This window comes from Martes martes (assembly GCF_963455335.1).
Source record: "Martes martes genome assembly, chromosome: 2".
Lineage (NCBI taxonomy): Eukaryota > Metazoa > Chordata > Mammalia > Carnivora > Mustelidae > Martes > Martes martes.
This window is the reverse complement of record NC_137889.1, coordinates 86,317,596-86,339,795: the sequence shown is the minus strand read 5'-3', so window position 1 is coordinate 86,339,795 and position 22,200 is coordinate 86,317,596. Positions and strand designations below refer to the sequence as shown.

Below are 22,200 nucleotides of genomic sequence, written 5' to 3'. Positions count from 1 at the left end.
GTGTTTGTGTGGGCTGTGATTGTATAGTTCTTTTTTTTTTAAATTTCTTTTCAGCGTAACAGTATTCATTGTTTTTGCACCACACCCAGTGCTCCATGCAATACGTGCCCTCCTTAATACCCACCACCTGGCTCCCCCAACCTCCCACCCCCCGCCCCTTCAAAACCCTCAGGTTGTTTTTCAGAGTCCATAGTCTCTCATGGTTCACCTTCTTAACTAGTATGAAGACGAGAGAACCCAGAAAGGAAACTAGGGTTCTTGTCTAAATGTCAGTTGAGAGAAGAATGCTCAGGTCAAGTCTCTGTGTTTACCAACCACAATTTGGAAATAAATGATTTTAAGGTCCCATTTAATTAAAATACAGTTTGAGAAAAAAACTTGACCTTTACAACCTTGATTCCATTCCGTTACACAGCAGGGATTTACACATATGCTTCTACTGGTGTTTTGTAAGTATGTATTAAATATTTGTTGAAAGAATGAATGCACATCTTTTCTTCTATTAGTGTAGACTGTGTACTACTTAAAAGCATAGACCGGCTTATTCTTCTTTTTGTTCTCAGCCATCTGCTGCATACTCTATACTCCATATGTATTTGTTGAATGAATACATTTATTATCCCCATTTTACAGACAAGGAAACCAAGACAGGGAAAAGTTAAATAAGCAAATGGTGGAGAGTTAGATCTTAATGATAATGTGTAGCAAATTAAGTATATCCGTAAATTCCTTGACATGTCTCTCATTTAGACTTGAGATCTTGGCCTTCCTCCCTTTGAATCTGGGTCAGTTATGTGGCTGCTTTGCTCAATAGAATATGTAGGAGACAATATCACAATTGCTGAGCCTTGGATTCAAAAGATTGTTTGCTTTCACTTCCTATCTCTTTAAGGTACCTGGGCCATGTAAAAAGTCTCACTAGGGTGCCTGGGTGGCTCAGTTGGTTAAGTAACTGCCTTTAGCTTAGGTCATGATCCTGGATTCCTGGCATGGAGGCCCACGTGGGGCTTCCCTGCTTAGCAGGGAGTCTACTTCTTCCTCTATCTGCGCCCCCCACACACCGTGTGCTTTCTTTCTCTCTCTCTCTTTCATGTCCTCTCTCTTGAATAAATAAATAAAATCTTAAAAAAAAAAAAGTCTGGCTAGCCTGAGACAGTCATTTTGGAGAGGTCTTACAAGGGGGCCCCAGCTGTGACCAGCCTTCTGGCCATCACCTCTAGGACACCAGACGTGCAAGTAGAGTTATCTACTCTAATCTCTTTGCCAGCTGAGTATCACCAAGTGCCCTCAGTCAGTGCCATCTGGAATGGAAGAAACTTCCATTTGAGTCCTGAATTCCTGACCCATGAAATTGTGAGATACTTAACAACAATTTAACAATGATGACAATGGTGGCACCACCACCAAGGATGTTATTTAAGTCACTAACCTTTTGGTAGTTTGTTATATATGGCAGTAGGTAAATGGGAAGGAAGTCTGTAATTGAATGCAAAGGTATGGAAATCCATAAAGGAAGTATATAATTGAATAAAAGTTATGAAAATCCACAAACCTCAAGATGAAAGAACATCTGTGTGAGGAAAGAGAAAAATAGAATTACTATTGTCATTGGAAGTTACCATAAACTGTTTAGTCATATAGGTGACACATATCATGCTTTCTTGACACAGAGGCAAAATACAATAATGATGAATGACTATTCCATAAAAGTTGAGTATGTAATCTGAGTCATTTTGCCAATAATTTAGTTGCTTAAGTGGTAGAGGATGTAACAGAAAACTATTCCTTAATTTCAGGTTTCTACTTGGATGTCTCACAGGTGCCTCAAATTTAGCATGACCAGCACTAGACTCAAGGTTTTCATCTTTTTCTTCCCCAAACTACTTCTTTAGTTTTACACATTTCAACAGATGACAACCATATTTCTCAGGTTCAGAACTTTGGAGTTTTTGACTCTGCCCATATCCAATATTCAATCCAATTGCAATCTTATCTATATTACCTTCAAATTATACCAATTCTATGGGAAAACAACAGGTTTTGTGTGAAGAAAAACAAAGAGATCCATGGCCAATTATAGTTGAAAAATTCACGAGGTTCTTTATTGTAAGATTTTAAAAAAAGAATTTAGGGGGGTGCCTGGGTGACTCAGTCAGTTAAGCATCTGCCTTCAGCTCAGATCATGATCTCAGGGTTTGGGGATCAAGCCCTGTGTCGGGCTCCCTGCTCAGTGGGGAGTTTGGTTCTTTCTCCACCCCTCTGCTTGTGCTCTTGCTCATTCTCTATCTCTCTCAAATGAATAAATAAAACATCTTAAAAAAAAATTAAAGTCACCGCAGTTTAGGATAATGTGTTTTATGACTCAGGCAGTGTTTTTTATCCCTCAAAATTATTTGATCAGGATTAGTGTTACATGGAACAAACTTGGGGAAAAGCGGCTTCAGGTGTCATATATCCTGTATTCAGTAAAGTATTACTAGTTTCTGTGATACTGTATGGACATGGAAGAGAAATGTCGGATACATGAGAATATTGTCAGGTGGGTTTATATCTCGTCAAGCAAACATTTATGGAGAATGCTAAAAAGACCATTTCAGTATAGACTTTTTTGATGGTCATGGCATTAATGAATGTTTTAATCATCATATTAAATGGCAATATGGAAGCTTAGGAAGTTTGTGAATACTCACAAAGTTGGGTGAGCTAGCCAATACACTGGGTAGATTCAAATGGAATGTAGAACTGAAAATATCAAATGATATTGTAGAGACACAGTAGAAAAAAATCTACATACTTAATTTTCAAGGAAAGTGTATTGATTAAATATGATTGGGGTAGATTTGGCCTGACAGCAGAAAAGACAAATTTGTGTAGTTACAAAAAATGCTTATGCAATATTAATCTGTATTTAAAGAGAAGTCTTGATAAACAGACTTGATAAAGAAATTTGTATATATCATAAACATGCTCAAGGCAAAATTGTATGTCATCTGTTAATTCCAGAATTCTCACCACTTTTACTCAGTCATACTATTTTTTGTTTCTCTCTAGTCAGTGACCCTCCCATTCCCAAGCCTTGACATTTTCCTCTTCCTCAAGCCCTTCCCTCATACCTTCCCACCTTCTCTTTACCTCCTTTTCTTCTGTCTTACTCAGGGTACATCGACTACTGTAAAAGCCACACAAATGTCTGTATTAATCAGTGTAGGTATAAGCTATAATATAAAGCCCTCAAATTTCAGTGGATTAAAATAATGAGGTCACTTTTTTACCCACACAATAATTTAATGAACGTGTTTCTTGTTGGGTAGATATCCTATTTCCATATCTAAATTCTGAGCCCAATATCTCTAGCAAAATTCTAGAATTAATTATTGAGGAGAATGTTCATAGAAGGGATAATGTTTATTTATTCTAATATTTCTAGCATTGAGCAAAGTGACAAGCATTCATTCATTGATTTAACAAATATTTATTGAGTGCCAACTTTGTATTAGCCACTGTTCTCAACCCTGGTAAAGCTGATAAACAAGACAGAAAATATTACAGTTTTCATGGTGTTTGTATTATAGTGAGGAGAAGAGGTACTAAGCACATTATCAATGAATGAGATAATACTAGGGCTCTGGAGAAAATACAACTGAGTGATGTGATGGAGACTGTGCATGTGCGAGCTAGTTCAGATTGATAGACCCTTTTGAAAATATGAGATTTTAATTAAAACCTGACTCTACAATGTGAGTGAGAGGACATACCAAGCAGAGAAAGGAGTGGATGCAAAGGCTTCAAGCAGCAATCAGCTTGATGTGTTCTAGTAGCTAGTAAAGGATAGAAGATACATTTATAGACCTAATGGGGTTGGGGTATTATAGGGCCACATAGGCTGCCTTAAGGAGTTTGGATTTTATTCTGAATGTGAATAAAAGTCAGTTGAGGGGTTTCAGCAAGGAGAGATATGACTTGATTTACTTTTTTCAAAGTTGGTTCTGGCTGGTGCATGGAGACTAAATTTTGAAAAGGGCTAGAGCAGAAGCAGAAAGATTAGCAGAAGCAGGGAGTTGCAATAACACAAGCAAAAGACAATGGACCTGATTGAGAATGGTAACAGTGAAAATGCATAGAAATGGACAGATGTGGGTTATGTTTTAGGGTGAGCATTCACAGGACTTGGTAGATTTAGATTCACCAGTGAGCATCTGGATGAGTGGTGGTGACATTTACTGAGATGGTAACCTGATTTGAATATGCCAACTTTGAGGTACCAATTAAATATACAGATGGGATTATCAAACAGGCAGATGGATGTACTATTTGAAGTAGGGGGAAAGATCAGAACTGGAGATATCAGGTTTGGGTCATTGACCTCTATGTGAAATGGCTATAGCAATCTCTAACATACCAATCAAATAGGCAGGAAAGGGTCTTCCATGCTTTGTCTGTTTCCAAGAGAGAGGAAAGTTCCTCGGACTTATCCTCATACTCATGCTAGAATTGCATCACATAGCACTGCCTAAGGCAGTCATTGGCAAGGGCAATGGGATCACCATAGTTGCCTTGGTTATTCAGAACTGGCCCTTAGGCTGGGGATGGGGCCCACCTTCCCCAACATCTAAGGCAATACGGAGGAGGGTGGAGGTGTGGACAAATCAAGGGAAGGAGAAAAGAGAAGGCAGATACTGGGGAGGGGCAACCAACATTCTAACGAAAGTCTGATTCAGTTTTATCATCATTAAACAGGACAGTGAGTAACCTCACATGGTATGTGTGAGATCAACTGAGACAATGGTAATGAAAGCTTTGTAAATCATAAGGCAGTATAAAATAGTTAAGTTAGTCTGAATCAGACTGTTGCTAACATTGCTCCATTTCTTTTACTCTAGGGTTGCCAGTGCTCTGCAGTATTTCTTATTTTGTTGCTTAAATGTTTTTTCAAGGCTCTAGAAATGAATTGAAAGTGAAAAATAAGTTTAGCTGCCCTTGACACTTTTTCTTTCCACCAGTAGATTCACATATGTTTTTCCCTTAATATGTATCACTGTTTTTGTCCATTCTTATACCTACAAACTCCTACATATGAATCATTGTATTATTTCAAAACTTATGAAAAGGAAGTGTTCATTAGTAAGAGTTTGCTGAACTCTGAGGCATTCATTTGCCCATTGGTAGAGAGCATCATGTAAGAAAGTGACTTACCTGAAGTTGGCTGCTGGCCGAGTTGAAATGACCATTTCTCAGTTATTAGGGGCTTGCAAGGTGGTAGGTGCTGATCAGAACATATAATGTCATCCCTGATCTAGAATACAGGAATTACCAGTTCTAATTATAGGTTTAATGCACATTGTGTTCTACTTACTTTTAAACATTTTTATATAGATATTAACTTTTTTCACAAGTGTTTTTAGGACAAGGCACATGGCTATATTATGTATCAACATTGTTTTTAGCTGTTTGTTCACTCTATGTCTTTGTTGTGTGCTAGATCCTATACTAGGGTTTTAAATAAAATAAGTAAGCTGTGCTAGACCCTATACAAAGACTTTAAATAAAGGAAGTATGATCTTTTATTTTATAGAACATATCCATTAGTAAGGAAGACAGTCATTAAAATAATAATCAGCTCTGCATCTGATATTTGTGGGGCCTGGAGCAAAAGGACAAGTGGATGCCATGTATCAGATATTTAAATATTTAGAAGTGATAAGCTCTGACCTTGGCCCAGTTCATGTTTTCTTCTGGAACCTCAGAGCTCAAACTCTGGGAATTTCCTTGCAACTTGGAGGTTAAAGGAGACCTGCTCTCTCCCAAGTCAGTCCTTACAACTTTGACCCTGAGTAGCACCAAGGAGCTTCTGGCATAGGGCAATAAAGAAGGTGGGTTGTGTCCAGGGTGTTGACTGAATCAGACACTGGCATAGGAACAGACATTGTGCAGGTGCCCAGGAAACTGGGCTAGGACTCACTTTCTCATCCTCTTTTAGGCAGCTCTTGAGGAGAGGGATGGAGTATAGTCGTTTGGGAAACCCTATCTGCTTTGGGTGTTCTGAGGCCAACAACTTCAAACAAAGGGGGCTTCTTGCTATTCGTTTCCCAGGGCAGAGGCTAAGGTTTTCTTCCTCTTCAACCAACACAGGCTCCTTTGCTCTCAGCCTGTCATGCTTTGTCTTGCATGGTGCTGCTTGCTCAGTGCATCCCTCTTCCATAATTCACTCAAAAATAGATTGAACTCTCAACCATCTTTCTTTGAAGTCTAAAAAAAAAGTAGTGTATTCGTTTTGATACTTTTGATATGTGTGGTTCTCTAAAGCAAGAGGTCTAGGATAGAATCCCTTTTGCCTGGGTTTAAGCTCAGCTTGCTGGTAACCTTACACATGCATATATAGTTACAGGCTGTGAGAAAGAATATGGAGGAAGAAGACTGAGGGCTAGCAGGGGGGGCATGTGTAGGAACCCTGTTTAGAGCAGTGGTGTGTGGTCTATGTCAGGGGAGGCCTCTTGGAGAAAGTTTTATGTCAGCTGAGACTAGAATGTAGGCCTCCCCTGACACCTAATTTGAGCAATGTTCTCATGTCACCTAAAATATTTCATGGAAAGTTAGAGAGACTGCAACTTAGGTCTTTACAAAATGTAATCCTCGTGTTTAGTTTCCTTTTATAAAAGCAGCAACTGTTCATTACAAATCAAGTAATATAGACATGTAAGGTTAAGAAAAGGACTGTTTCCCGTAGATTTACCTCTCAGTAAAATTGAAATTAACAATGTGATTTAATTTTCTCCTAAATTTTTTTTCTCATACATACACTAATTTTAATGTGCATCTATTTTGTAATCTTTCACTGCTCCAGTGTGGGGCTCTTTTTCATTTCCATTGTAACCGCCAGTTGACCAGTCACCTACTTTCCAGCTCCCAGCAGTAAGAGCCATAGGGAACTGAACATGTCCAATTTGTATTCCTTTCTATGGGGTAAATAAACTGTGGGTAGTTAATTGCACCTAAAGCTAAGATCCATATAGTTTCTGTGTCTTTTCTGCATTAACCTGTCTCGTGGCTGTGGACCTTCCAATAGGTTGGAAATAATTGCAACTCGGTTATTGTTCTCTTCCATCATCATCATCATCATCATCATCATCATTTGTTTCCCCTTCATTTTCAAAATAATACCTGAGGTTGCTGTACTTGTTCCCCTTTTAATGTCTGGGGACCATCTTCTTTCCCTTTATATTTGAAAATACATTCAAGCCAGTTCTGCAAGATATGGTCCACACGAAATAATGAACTCTCTCTTGGTCTTATTAGCTATTGTTGTCTATGTTGGTTCCAGGACTGAATTTAGAGAGTCCTAAACCTATATTCAGTTTTTGGTTTGGCCATTTATTGGTGGTGTGAACTTGGAGGGGCAACTCTACTTCTCAGTGTTCTCCTTGAAACATAGAATATCAGGGTTCACTCTGTTCTCCTCTTAGGGCTATTGAACGATTACATTGAGGGGTGCCTGGGTGGTGCTGTCGGTTAAGTGCCTGACTCTTTGTTTTGGCTCAGGTCATGATCTTAGTGCTCAACACATAGTCTGCTTGAGACTCTCCTCCCCGCCAGCCCACTGGTACTATCTCTCTCTAAAGTAAATGAATACATTTTTAAAAGCAAAAGAAAGATTACAATGAGATGAAGTATGTGGAAGATCTTCATAAACTGTAAAGTTTGTACCAATGTTTTCTAGAGTAAGTTTCTGTTTTAACTTTCTGCTCTTTTAATGACTAATGACTTATGAAAAATCCATAGTCTAATTCCCTAAGAAGCACGTCCTTAATCAAACAAGACAGAAGATAGAAAAGTGTGCCTATTTTAATTCCTCCAACATGAATATGCTTTCTTTTAAATATGGAAAAGTTTTACATATGTCTAGTTTTATATATAGCATCCTTTGTTTAGTATATAGCCTAAAACTTGTAAATAACCACCATACAAATATTTCCCAATTTCAAACATACCTTCTATATGGAAATTCTGATGGTAAGATAAAGAGAACCGCATTTATAATGAGGAGGCAGCTGACTTTTTTTATGGTTGATATAGAGTTATGGTCTATTATCTATAGTTTGTTACAAATAATGCCTAGGAAAGGTTTTAGGTGATTCATTAGGTGGTAATTTAAGTCCATGCATATTATTATTGTTAATTAATGATAATAAAAACAATACCAATGTTGGTATAGGGAGAGGTGACATCAAGTTTGGTAGACTTTTCTGAGAAGGTTCCAAACACCCCATAGATTTGGGGGTTTTGTTTGAGCAGCTTTCTTGACCGCTTTCGTAATCTTGAAGCTGAAGCCAAGATGAGTTATTACTCATTTAATGTGTAGGCTGTTTCTTCCCCCACCACCCCTAATTGTAAATTATACAATCTCAACCTCTACAGCCAGCAATATCTGACTTTATTGCTTTCCATTTTATGAAAATTAATTACAGTTCACATTCTGACACTGAAATTAAAGAGTAAGCACTAAATCTTGTACACAACAATAGGAAATTAAGAGAACATTCTTTATTATCAAAATAACATGGTTTCTTGTTTTTCTTCTCTTAAGGCATGGGGCTGTGAGATAAAATCAGATTTAAACAAACATTGTTCCTCCTTAACTTGTGTCATTGCAACATGAAAGACAGAGTAGAACTATGATATTTTAATTAAAAAACTCCAGCTCTTCCTATTTTCTCTTGAGGGACATTGTTTTATGATAGCACTATAGGCAATGAAACTCTGTCCCTGCAGACTCTGTCTTAGTAGAGACAATAAGGGACAATAAAGGACCAAATCACTGTATTCTATGAATGCCTCCAAAAGAAAAAAAAATTCTGCAAAGAAAAATATAAGTATAAGTGACAAAGAGGTTGAGATGTAGGTATGGTATAAATATGTTCCCCGTGGTTTCCCTTTGGCCACAAATTTCACAAGGACAGCAATCATATTTAATATCTAGCTTTATAAGCATTTTACAGCTTGTAAAGTATTTTCAAATATAACATTTTATTTAATAATCACAATAATCCAATGACAAAGTTATTTTATTTACTTATTTATTTTTATTGAGGTATAGTGGACACACGAAGTTACTTTAGTTTTAGATATGCAGCATGGTGATTGACAAGTCTGTGTGTCATGCTAAACTCACCACAAGTGTAGCTACTGCCTGTCACCATACAATGCTCTTAAAATACCATGAATCTGTTCCCTGTGCTGTAGCTTTTATCCTCATGACTTATTCATTCCATAACTGGAAGTCTGGATCTCCCACTCCCCTTTACCCATTTTGCCTATCCTCCCACCCCCTTTTCTCTGGCGACCATCAATTTGTTCTCTGTATTTACAGGTCTGTTTCTGCTTTTTGTTTGTTTATTCTTTTTTTTTTTTTGGATTCCATATATAAGTGAAATCCCATGGTATTTAATTTTCTCTGTCTGACTTACTCCACTTGGCATAATACCCTTTAGGTTCATTCATGTTGTTACAAATGGCAAGATCTCATTCATTTTTATGGCTGGGAATATATCTATGTATATATATAATATATCATATATCCATATCTATCCACATATATGATATATTTTCATCTATCAGTGGACACTTGGGTTGCTTCCATGTCTTGGTTATAGTAAATAATGCTGCAGTAAATATAGGGATGAAATATCTTTTTGAGTTAGTGTTTTCATTTTCTTAGGGTAAATATCCAATAGTGGAATTACTGGATCACATGGTATTTCTATTTTTAATTTTTTGAGGAATCTCTCTACAGTTTTCCACAGTAGCTGCACCAATTTTCATTTCCATCAATGGTGCACAAGTGTTCCTTGTTCTCCACATTCTTGCCAACACTTTTTACTTCTTGTCTTTTGATTCTAGCCATTCTGACAGGTGTGAAGTGATATCTCATTGTGGTTTTGACTAGCATGTCCCTAGTGGTTAATGATGTTGAGCATCTTTTCATATGTCTACTGGCCATCTGTGAGAAAGTTTTTTTTTTTTTTTAATATATCAAGCAGTTGTGTTTACATAATACAACTCAGTAGTTTTCAAATATTTTTTGGCCATGAATCCAATAAAAAACATTATGAGAAACTCCAGTATATAAAACTCCAATATATAAAACACATAAAAGTGGGGGTGAAAGGATAGAAGCTGTCAGGCACCTGTTCACTCAATCTCCCCTATTCTTAGCTACTTTTTTTTTGAGGAACTTCTGTAGCAATCCATGGAGCATAGTTTGAAAACTGATTCCATAAAATTTAAAGTATTCAATAAATGTTGTTCAAACAGCATTCACTGAGTCCTTCCTGTATACAACCATGTAGTTACTGAGAAAGTTCTGTCCTTTTCTGTCCCTGGCCCAGTCTCCTTCTGATAATAAACAGAGGGCAAGTCTTTGAGAGGCTCTAAAATAAGCACGACACTGGCGTCTGTTCTTGCTTTCCTAGCTAAAAACTAAAGGTGAGACCAAAAATCCTTGACAGGTTTTATTCCACCATTATGAAGACACTGCACTAGATATTTACACAATTTAGGGCAGTGCTTTTAGCGTGTGTTGAAATATATCAGTACTGCATCTTGATACTCTTATATTCAGAGGTATGTTGATATTTGCCAGCGCAAATAAGTCAATGTTACTATATTTCATGAATCAAGTGGTGGTAACTCCAAGTTCTTTTGCAGTGTAACTGATCATCCACGTGACCCTCCCACTGGAAAATACAATGTGTTGTAATGTTTCTGAGCTGCCAGGTTTTGAGTAACAGAATTTTTTTTTTCCCCCTCAGCAATATTCATTGACATTCATCTGACATTTTGGATAAGTAGTCTGAGTCAAAGATTATGGCTAGAAACCATCGAATGACCTCAGTTCTGTCTCCATGTTGGAATTACAATAGCTACTCTCCATAAATGAGTCTATGGGTTTAAATTCATTTAATTAATCCAAGTAAATCCATTATTTTCATTTAGTGTCTATCATGTGTCGAATGCTATGGTAGCTGCTGCGGTAGTCAGTGAACAGAAGAGACATATACCCTGTCCTCTGTGAGTTTAGAGTCTGGTGAGGAAGCCATATAAATAAACAGACAGTTACCTGTGACTAATGTGAAAAATCCTTTGAAACAGCACAAGGTTGTAAGTTAAGATACTTTGAGGAGGGATTTAAGTCTTAGGAAATGATATTAAAGGAATTGGTGTTAGATACATGCAAAAATGGTAGGTATTGGAAAGGAACTTCTGGAATAGCAGAGTATGGTGCTAGCTAAGTCCATTTCTCAAAAATCAATGAAAGAACTGGATGAATCTTTCAAAAACATCCATTTAAGGACTCTAGAAATTGACCACAGACATACAACAAATTTAGAAACATTTATCCAAGAAAAACAACTCAATCTTAAGTAACAGTAGGGTTTTAGCTCTTCAGCCTATTGGCATAGAGGTTCTACCAGTGTAGGGTAAAGTGTAGGAATTACTTGAGGGGGCTGACTTGATTTGGAGCAGGTGCATGCGAATTATAAACAGTAGCAATCTCAGTGGCAATCAGAGAATTCCAGCTTCACAGCTAGCTTGAGTTGTCGTTGAGTTGGGTGGGGTAAGTAACAGACCAACACACTGGCTAGAAATTCAGTAGGGAGATCTGGGTAAATGAGGTAGCCACCATGAGCCTTGATAAGCTCTCACATATCCCTGGTGGTTTTGAGGATGCATGCTCATAAAAGGCTATGCACATTCCTAAGAGAGAGGAGAAAAGGGCTAGTTACTGTACTGGCCCCTGGCTCAATGTGAAGCCTAGAGAATGCTCAGGGGAGACATCTGAAGACCCAGCAGAAAGCAAAAGCAGGATAAATTGACTGAACTTTGAAAGTAATTTTATCTCTTTATGAATATTTTAGTCACTGTGTCATGCCTTCCTATAATTTTTTTCCAGCTTTGTCAAGGCATAATTGACAAAAATTGTACAAAGTGTATTTTCTGGACCAGCGCTATTAAATTAACAATCAACAACTGAAAGAAATTTTGGAAGTATTAGGAACCTATGGAAAATAAAAAAGAAACACATCTAGGTGTTTGAAATGGAGGCATGGGCTGAAGGAAGATGGCAGCTCTCCTGTGATGGCATCGCTCACACCAAGCAAAGCTGCGGTGAGGTGACTTTTGTGATGGCGCTAAGAAGGCTCCTGGCAAAATTTCTTGTACAGCTTCTATGGAGTGGGACATGCAGTGGGTGAATGGGTTCTCACTGGTTGGCCCTATAGGCCTTGGGGGTGAGGAGCCACCATCAGGCTCACAGAGAGGCAGTCTGTGCTACAGCCCAAGAGGTGCACAGTGTGCCAATGTGCACAGTGCCACACTGTGCTCACTGAATCTGTGCAACTAGTATGGGACCCATCATGGTCCCTCAGGGCTGTGGTCTTCTCCAGAGTCACAAATAACCTGGTTTGGGAAGCTCCCTTCCTAGCTGGTGTTGAAAGTTGGTTCAAAGGTGGCCCTTAACAACTTTTTATTCTGTACTTCCTATGGGATTTCCTTTGGTTTCCATTTGTATTCTACCCACACCAACCTGGCTGCCTTCAGAGGTCATTTCTGCCTTTCTAATGTCAAAATGGACTGCTATCTCTTAAAAACAAAAGCTACAGCAAATGCATCTGAGATGGATATTCACAACTTCTTTCTGCCTGAAAAGGTTGCAGAACCTGAAAGAGAAGATAATATGAAAGCTTACTCACTTAAATTCATGGATGAAGATTCTGAAGGAAGTAACTCCTGACAGCCCAAGCCAGAAAACTGATCGAGAATCAAAACTTAAGTATTTGGTCAGGCATTATTACTATCTTCAATAACAGGTGCTGTTTGATCAATTCTCAAGAAAGATTGGCTTCAAGAATGGGTGAGAAATGTGGTTTATTATGATTACCTCTAGGCTGATTTCCTAAATGATTTGTGAAGCTGTTTCTCAAAGATGAAAAACTAAGGAGACTTCTTTCCTGGTTTTGTAGCTGTTTCCCTTAAGAACTTATTTTAGCTTGTCATTTTCATAAGTACTTATTTCTGAAAACGATTTTTTACTGTAAATTTAGGTTAAGAGTCCATGTCCCATGAATGCTGTGATGTAATGATGCATGGTTGTTATGAAAATGGAATTGTATGTAATGTGTAAAAAAAGAAAAAGAAAAACATCTAAGTAACCCATGGGTCAAAGAAGAAATCACAAGGGAAATTAGGAAATAATTGGAATTGATTGAAATTGGAAACACAATTATGGTATAGCTAAAACAGTATTTGGAGAAAATTTTATAGTGTTAAATACCTATATTAGAAAAGAAGAAAGATCACAAAAAGTAACTTAAGGGACTAGAAAAAGAAGAGAGCAAACTAAATCCAAAGTAAGTTGAAGGAAGGAAATAAAATGTCTATCAAAAAATGGAAAACAGAAAAACAATAGAAGAAATCATTGAAAAAGTTGGTTCTTTCATAAGAAAATTAAAAAAAAATTGCCAAACCTTTATCAAGACTGAGCAAGCAAAAAAGAGAGAAGACTCAAGGAAATCAGGAATAAAAGAAGGGACATCACTACTATCCTCACTGAAATGAAAAAGCTTGAAAGAAAATCCTATGAACATCTTTATACTAATAGATCAGAAAACTTAGTTAAAATGATCAAATTCTTAGACACAACTATCAAAAATGATATATGAAAAAATAGAAAATTTGAATAATACCAAAAGTATTCCCACAAAGATAAGTCCAGGTTCAGATGGTTTCACAGATGAATTTTATCAAATAGATAAAGAATAAAGAATACCCATCATTCCCAAGCTTTTCCAGAAAATAGAGGGATAAGGAACACTTCCCAACTCATTTTATGCATTGAGAATTATTCCGATATCAAAGATATCAGACAAAGATAGTACAAGGAAAAAAAACCCCTATGTACCATCATAATTTGTGAATGTAGATACAAAAATTCTCAAGAAAATATTAGCAAACTGAATACAGCCATGTATATAAAGATCATATACCATGACCAAGTGGAATTTATTCCAGAAATGCAAATCAGATTTCACATCCCAAAATCAACTTTAGTGTAATTTACCATAGCAATACAATAAAGGACAAAAGTGACATAATCATTTCAATAGGTGCAGAAAAAGAATTAGACAAAAGTGAATATCCATTCATGATAAAAACTCTTAATGAACTAGGAATAGAAGGGAACTTTGTCAAACTGATAAAGGACGTTTATAAAAAGTTTACAGCTATCTCATACTTAATAATGAAAGACTGAAGGCATTCCTTCTAAGATCAGGAACAAAGCAAGCATGTCTGCTCTCACTACTTTTATTCAGAATTATACTGGATATTCTATCCAGTAGAGTCAGACAGAAAAAAAAATACATAAAAGGCATCTAGATTGGGAAGGAAGAAGTAAAATGCTCTTTGTTCAGAATGACATGATCCTATATGTTGAAAATCCTATGAATACACAAAGAAACCTCTTGCATGAAAACGTGGAGTTGGTCAATTAGGACAGTTAGACAAACTGAGGGTAACACTCAAGTCTTTGCTAACCTAGCAAGCAGAGGCAAATTTAGGTACGTGCTCTCAGTGTTCCATTTTCTTCATGGAATGGCCCTGGACAGGGGTCAGGTGGATGGAGTACAAATGGATCCTGCTTCTTTATGGACCCTTGACTCAGGAGAAAGGGGAAAAGGAGAAGGTGAAGAGCAAGGAATGGAAAGGTACTATGTCAAAACGGCCCAAAGTGCCCCAGCGAAGGCCCCTGATAAGGTTTCAGAAAAGGTACAGGGAAAGTGAAGTGCCTCATTCTAGGCCCCAATAAGGACACTTCTGCATGGAAGTACCTTGGTTAGGAACAGATAGGCATATGAGCATGGCTAGCTCAGATTGGGGAACTGAGTTTTTGACTGTAAGATTGAGAAAACTGCAATGCACTGGCTGTATACCAAGTTTGGTATGAGAATGGAAGCTGCCCTCCTCAAGGCCTGTCAGACAAAGTCTGTTATTGTTCATGGTTAAGACTAAAAGATCACATACAAGATTTTGACCTACAGTCAGAATCCTCAGAAACTACAACTAAGAAATGAGTTCAGGGGCGCCTGGATGGCTCAGTGGTTGGGCGTCTGCCTTGGGCTCAGGCCATGGTCTCAGGGTCCTGGGATTGAGCCCCGCATCGGGATCTCTGCTCAGCAGGGAGCCTGCTTCCTTCTCTCTCTGCCTGCCTCTCTGCCTACTTGTGATCTCTCTCTCTGTCAAATAAATAAATAAAATCTTAAAAAAAAAAAAAAAGAAATGAGTTCAGCCAGGTTATTTGATACAAAACTCAATTATATTTCTATGTAGTATTAATGAATCCTCCATAAATGAAACTAAAGAAATAATTACATTAAAAATAATATGAAGAAGAATAAAATACTTCAGGATAAATTTAATAAAAAGAGGTACTGGGGCGCCTGGGTGCCTCAGTGGGTTAAGCCTCTGCCTTTGGCTCAGGTCATGGTCTCAGGGTCCTGGGATCGAGCCCCGCATTGGGCTCTCTGCTCACCGGGGAGCCTGCTTCCCCCTTTCTCTCTCTGCCTGCCTCTCTGCCTACTTGTGATCTCTCTGTCAAATAAATGGATAAAATCTTTAAAAAAAATAAAAAATAAATAAAAAGAGGTACAGATGTGTACACTAAAAACTGTGAAACAGCTGAGAAAAATTTTAAAAGATTTAAATAAATCATGAGCTATCCCATGTTCATGAATTGGAAGACTCAATAATGTTAAGATGGCAATTACCCCTACACTGACATACACATTCAGTGCAAAAGCTATCACAATTCCAGCAGGCCCTTTTCTGCAGGAATTGACATATTCCTGTTTAAAATTCATTTAATACATAAAATTCATATAAAAATGTAAAGACACAGAATAGCCAAAAAAATTTTGAAAGAGAACAAAGTTGGAGGACTTACGTTTTCCAATTTCAAAATTTACTACAAAGTTCAGTAATCAAAATGGTGTGGTACTGGCATAAGGATAAACCTATCAATGGAACAGATTTGAAATTTCAGAAATAAACCCTTATATTTATGGTCAATTAGTTTTGACAAAGGTACTAAGCCACTTTAGTGTAGGTAAGGATAGTCTTTTCAACAAATGACTGTGAAACAATTGGATACCTACATGCAAAAAAGATGTATTTAGAATCTTACCTCCCACCATATAAAAAAGAAGAATCAACTCAAACTGGATCATAGATTTAAATGTAAAAATAAAATTATAAAACTATTAGGGGCTCCTGGGTGGCTCAGTAGGTTAAAGCCTCTGCCTTTGGCTCAGGTCATGATCTCAGGGTCCTGGGATCAAGCCCCACATGGGGCTCTCTGCTCAGCAGGGAGCCTGCTTCCTCCTCTCTCTCTCTCTCTGCCTGCCTCTCTGCCTACTTGTGATTTCTGTCTGTCAAATAAATAAATAAAAATCTCCAAAAAATTATAAAACTGTTAATGAAAACATAGGAGAATAGTTTTGTGATCTTGGGTTTGGCAGTGAGTTTTCAGATATAGCACCAAAGCATAATTCATAAAAGAAAAATATTAATAATTGAACTTTATCATAATTAAAATCTTTTGTGCTTCAGAAGGGAACTGTTAAGAAAATGCAAAGGCAAGGCACAGGAGAGAAAATTTTTGCAAAGCATATATTTGACAAAGGACACATATCTGGAACATATAAATAAATTACTCTTATAACTCAATAATCAAGTGACAAAACTAAAGTAAAACAAAAAGGAGCTAAATACTTGAAGTTTTTTCACTAAAGAAGGTATACAAGTAGCTAATAAGCACATGAAAAGATGCTCAACATCAATAGTTCTAGAAATGCAAATTAAGACTATTATGAATACCACATGTACTAGATCCACTATAATGACTATAATCAAAATGAGATAATACCAAGTGTTGGTGAGGATGCAGAGAAACTGGAATCCTCGCACACTGCTGGTGGGAATATATGATGGTAAGGCCACTTTGGAAAACAGTTGGGCTGTTTCCTAAGAAGTTAAATATTAATTTATTATACAACCCATAATTCTACTCGTAGGTAACTACCCAAGAGAAATGAAAACCATCTATTCACACAAAGATTTTTACATGAATATTTATGGCAGCATTAGTTATAATAGTTGATTTTGAAACAATCCAAAAGTCCGACAACTGGTGAATACATGAACAAAAGTGATACATAAAATGGATATTGTATTTAGCAATAAGAGGGAACCAACTACTGATACATGATACAACATAGATAAATGTCAAAAATATGCTGAATGAAAAAAGACACAAAAGACTGCATATTTTATGATTCTGTTTGTATAAAAAGTCCAGAAAATGCAGAAGCAGTGAGCAGATTATTGGTTGCCTGGAGCTGGGCATGGGAATGGCAATTGAGTGCAAACTGCCAATCTTATTGAGTTGGTCAAAATGTTCTAAAACCAGATTTTGATGATGGTTGCAGAATTCTGTAAATTTACTAAAAATCATTGAATTATATATTTAAAAGAGAAAAAAAATAGGTATTGGTCATGTGAAGATATGAAAGGCAGAAGAATCAGAACCACAAGGAATGGTATTTGCAAAGGCTAGGAGCCAAGAAAGTACTTTGTTAAGTTTGAGGCTCTAAAAGAAGTATAATATTGATTATGCTTAAAGTACAAGGGACACTGAAAAAGTAAAAGAACAGATTTTGAGCCTTATAAGCCCAGTTAAGAAGAACAGACTTTATCCCCCAAACCACAAGGATCCTTCAATGGGTTTGTATACAGTTGAGTCTTGAATAATGCAGGGGTTAGGGGCATCAACCCCCTTGCAGTAAAAAATCTGCATATAATTTTTGGCTCCTTCAAACTTTACTACTGTTGACCAGAAGCCTTACCAATAACATTAACATTTGATTAACACGTATTTTATATATTAAACGTATTCTATACTATATTCTTAAAATAAAGTAAGCTAGAGAAAAGAACATGTTATTTTAAAAAATCATGAGGAAGGGGAAATACATATAAAATACTATGCTATATTGAAAAAAATCTGCATAGTAGCAGACTCACTCAATTCAAACCTGTGGTGTTCAAAGATCAACTGTACTTAGATTTTACAGTACAACTTAGAGAAAGAACATGATTGTAGTAATTATTTAAGTAAATGTGTTAAGGGCAAATAAATATAAAAGCTCAATCTCCAGATGTATTGTGATTTTACAACTTTAAAAATAAAAAAAATTCTTTTGAGTATGAATAAGAGAGTTCCAAAAAAATGAAATTAAAACTCTCAGTTTCAGTTCCTATTTTATTTTTATTAAAGATAAGTATCTCTTGGTTTAGCTACTGGTTGACTATTAATCCAAAGCATAATTTTCACAAGAAGTCAAGTTAAACACTTTTCTGTATTGAAAAACTGAATTCTTAAATTTCAAAAAGAATTAAAATATTTCAAAGAAAGATCCAATTGAAAATATCTACTTGTTCAAAATTGTTGATAGAGGCTGATAACTTTGTCAAAAGAAAAGAATTATTGTATATATAATATATGTTATATTTTAAAATATATACATGTTATTTGATACATCAGTACCAAAGGAACCAAGTCAGAGCATGTTTGTCACACAAAAACCTGGCTGAATTTAGATTTGGGATGTGTTTTTTACTTTTTGGTTCTTGAAGACTTAAAACTATAAATAACATTTTATAAATCTTAAAATTTTTTATTTTCATTGTGAATTTTTAAGTATAAATTTCATTTCAATTTCAAAAGAGAAAAGGAAATGAGCAGCATACTAAGAATTAGTGAAGGAGTAAAGCTCTATGTGAAGATGTGAATCCTGACATCAAGTTACAGAATCCATTGTTCTTCCCCCTCCTCATCAAACCTGACCCGCTTCCATAAAGCACTACTGTCACCTGACTGGTAGTTGTCAGATTTCCTCTAAGTCAACTTTCATCCTCAACTCCATCTTGGTTTTTCTCTCACCTATGATCCCTTGTCTCTCTAGAGTAAAGGCAACCAGGCTGAATAAAAGCAACAGGGTGATTGTGTGATGGGGACCAGTGGTTCCCAGACACTGGGTTAAGAGGCCACCAAATTGATTTCACTTGAGAGCAAATTCAGATCTGAACCCAGTTTTTCAGAGGTGAAAGAGATCTATTGATTTTCGTCACAGTCAGTTTAAAACTGAAATGATCGCCATTTTAACTGTGTCGGACTTAACAGATCTATTGGAAATGAGTATCATTGGCACTGGAAGCTGTTTTTCTTGCGACTGAATTCTATATTGTACATCTTAGATGAAAAATAAAGTAATAAGACAATGAAAAGTAGCTGGGAAATTCTGTGGTGGCTATTATTTACCTCTCCAGGTAAATGAAGCAGAGCAGGGAGGGAGAACAGTTAGTTTGCAGGAATGTCTATAATACCTGAGTCCTCCCTCAGTGGAAACAAGTCATCCAAACCACTGGCAGATCAGATTATGAGACTGAAATCATTTCAGTACACACCTCAAACATGTTAGGTTGTTGAAGTTCTTGAAAAGAAAGAGCCCTCCCAAGGTATATGGAAGAAGCATCTCTGAGAGTTGTAGGTTTTAAGGAATTTCTTTGCAGAATTTAGTTTGAAGCTTAATATTGAACATTAAACAACCATGCCAAGTGAGTATACACAAATATTAGACTGTTTCTGAAAAGTATAAATAGTATTATGATGTTTTAGAATGAATCTAAATTTCATTCATAAAAATTACATTTCTATGTTAGCCCTTCCTCTAAGAAAATGTTAGGGTGAAAACGACTTGCTAGCTCTTCAGTTGGTTGGTGTTCACAAGTGGCCATTCTTAGTTTCACCACTTGAGAAGTTTTTTTAGGTTGTTTCCTGGAGATTTAAATTTTCATAAAGTTAGTCTTTACCTAGAGAAAATATTTATTGTCTTAGTGTTTTTGTAAGTAAACAAATAGAATTAACCATTTTCTAAAAAAATTGAGCTGTTTCCTATAGTATTCCACTATTAAACCATTCTGATAACTTTGTAACACCCTTTTTATCCAAGCAATGAATCTGTTCTTTCGATTATGAACAGATGATTTTTTTGTTGTTGCTGTAAGCTCCCCTTTCTATTCATCCTCTTCTTTCTCTTTTTTAAAGCATTGTCATCATTACCACCATCATTTCCTCATCAATCTACATTTTTTAGTCACCACTTTATAAAGATATTTGTATATTTGTGTGTACATGTGAGTGTATGTGTGCATATATGTGATACATTAAAATATATGTACATTACTGCCATTGGTGTGATCACCGTCTGGGTGGTGGTTGCAGTGGTGGTGAGCAGAGGGAAGGGAAATAAAATCTGTTGCAGTCCTTTTATCCATTAGACTTTGTTAGGCTATTTTTCTTTATGATATCTCAATCTTCACAACAGAAATGTGAGGTGTGTATTGTTATTGCTCTTATCTTACCAACAAAGAAATGGTGATTCAAGAAGTCTATGTAATTTTTTTGAGGCAACATAGTTGGGTTGCCAGCAAGTCTTTTGGAATAGTAAACCTCTGTGCTTCCTCAAAACTATGCTGCTCCAAGGTATACCTGCCAGGCATTTTGAGTACACCATGGTGGTCTAGTCCTGACATTCAAAGGACATATCCACCTGGCAGGATAAAGATGTTTATATCTCAGCACTTCTTCACATGACAGTGGCTTCACCACTGCAGTGTGTACATCCCTAGGTGTGGTTGAGTGCTCTCATGGAGAAAGTCTACAATTGAATTTTGTCAACCAAAAGTTATAGTTTGAGCTGTCTGGTAAATAGATCTGTTACTGAAACTATATAAATTAAGGCAGAGCTTAACACTTAAAATTATCCAGAAGTTACAAAAGCATTCCCAGGAGTAAATTAACAAGCATTAAAAATGTCAAAGCCCATCTAAAGTTCTTTATCAATGACTTGAAAGGCATTCCTTGTTCATAATATATCTTATTCCCTTATGTACTACTTTCAGTTTATGGTTAGATTCCTGTTACTCTGAGTAGGTACAGAGCCTTTTGGAGTAATTTTTCTACATGAATAGAATGAATAGAATGAAGAGGGAAAACTTCAAACCAGATTTTATAGCAAATGATCAGGCAAGGGATAGATTATGCCAAACCAAACATGGAAACCAGATGGATAGAAGGCTGGGTGCCATGGCTTGGTGAGAGTCCAGGAAAATTCATCTGGTTCTTTCTTGAATAAAGGTCAAGGTGGAATCTATAAATTTCCAAATTTCAAAATTGAATAAGTGAAATTATATGAAATCTGCTTGGGCTAGGCCAGTGTTGCTTAGCATGGCCATGCATTTATATCACCTGTGGAATTTTTAACATATCCTGAAACTCACCGCAGCTCTACAGATTTGAGGTTTTGGAATCTGTGTGTTTAGAAAGCCCCTCCTCCCCAAAAAATTATGCAGAGAGAAAAGAAAGAAGAAAAAAGAGGATGAGGAGGAAGAGAAGGAGGAGAATAAAGCAACAGTATGAAATCAAAGAGGATAAAATGTTAACGGTAGATAATAGCAGGTAAAGGGTAGCAGTTCTCTGCTGGAGCTGGTGTGAACTTGCTCATGACTCTATCCATCTCTTTGCAAACAGTGATTTCACAATTATAGCTTGAAATTGGCCATGGTGGGAGCATTTACACCATGGAATTCAGAAAATGCAACAAATTGGGGCTTTCCCCCTTTTTTTCTGTAAAGGCCTGCTCACCAGCACACCATTGAGTATGTGGCTGCTCTTTGTAAAAATGATACTTTCTCTCAAAAAACAAAACAAAACAAAACACCCAAACAAAAAGACCCTAAACACTCTTCTAGTGATGCTACTACAGCTTGCCTGACATCCTTCCAAATTGAGATTTGGAAAGTACTGCACTTGATGGTAAGCTTCCTGAGGGCATGGGCCAGATGTCTACTATATCCCAGCTATATACCCAGATATAGTCTGGTGTCAGATATATGATGGACAGTAAATATTTATTGCGTAAATGAATGAAATTCTCATATGAAAATATTTTATTCTACCCATGTGCTTCCTTAATTTGGGATGGATAGCAGAGACCAGGCTATAGAAGATGAAAATACATAGTTAATATT

At 36.6% G+C, this 22,200-nt stretch overlaps 1 pseudogene across 1 annotated transcript; it reads left to right on the top strand.

Moving 5' to 3' along the window:
• The first annotated feature begins 12,223 nt into the window (after window positions 1-12,223).
• LOC308339039 (protein Mis18-beta-like) lies at window positions 12,224-12,808 on the top strand (annotated as a pseudogene). The gene has a single exon. The product of its transcript is annotated as a protein Mis18-beta-like (transcript).
• Window positions 12,809-22,200: the final 9,392 nt, after the last annotated feature.